This window comes from Vipera ursinii (assembly GCF_947247035.1).
Source record: "Vipera ursinii genome assembly, chromosome: 9".
NCBI lineage: Eukaryota > Metazoa > Chordata > Lepidosauria > Squamata > Viperidae > Vipera > Vipera ursinii.
In genome coordinates this window covers 23,289,601-23,290,447 of record NC_139523.1, presented here as the reverse complement: position 1 = coordinate 23,290,447, position 847 = coordinate 23,289,601, and positions in this window count along the sequence as shown.

Genomic DNA, 847 nt, shown 5'->3' with positions numbered 1-847 from the left:
GCTCTGTAGCCCCGCCTTCCAAGCAGAGGCGGCCTTCCCCATTGGCCAGGCCGTCCGAGCACTTCCTCAAGACGTCAAACACCGCCAACCAAGGCCGCCAATGAGAGCACGGGCTTGACCTCTCCTCCCCCCCCCACTCAGCTCCGCGAGGCGCCAATCCGAGGCGTCCCTGGACCGGTGCGGAGCCTGGGATTGGCTGAGGGCTATCATAGCAACCCAGGGGCTCCTCCCACTGTGCTTCGCTTTCTTCCCGGCCAATCGGGAGTTCCTTCTTGCGGTGGAAAGGGACAAAAAAAAAAAAAAAACTCCGAAAGAGAATCGCACCTCAGAACGCCCGCAACACTCGTCAGCCAATGGGAAGGTGCCCTCGCTGACGCCCCCCCCTCTTCTCCATGGCAACGTGCCAGACACAGGAGAGTATCGGAAAAAAGTATCAATCGTTGACCAATCGGAGCGCGCTGCGGGGGCGGCGTTTGGAGGAACAGCCGGCCGCCTGCTTCCTTACGCGCTTCCATTCTGGCTCAGCGACACGGCCGGCTTCTGAGCACGTGCAGAGTGCTCCCTTTTCACGCCGAGCTTTCTTGGCCGTGGAGGCGTAGGTTTTACGTGTGCATGTACGAACACGCTTGTTGGTTCACGCACTCACACTCTTGTGCGTCGGTGGCAACTTGTCCGAGGGTATTAAGATAAGAGGCTGTCTGGATTCTCTTTCATTGTTGCTAATCTTAATTTTCATGCTTTGAATGCCTTTTATGTTTTCATGCTACGTTAAGCCGCCCAGAGTCCCTCTAGATAGTGGCGGGAATATACATTTAATAAATAAATTAGAGCAGCATTTTTTCATTTT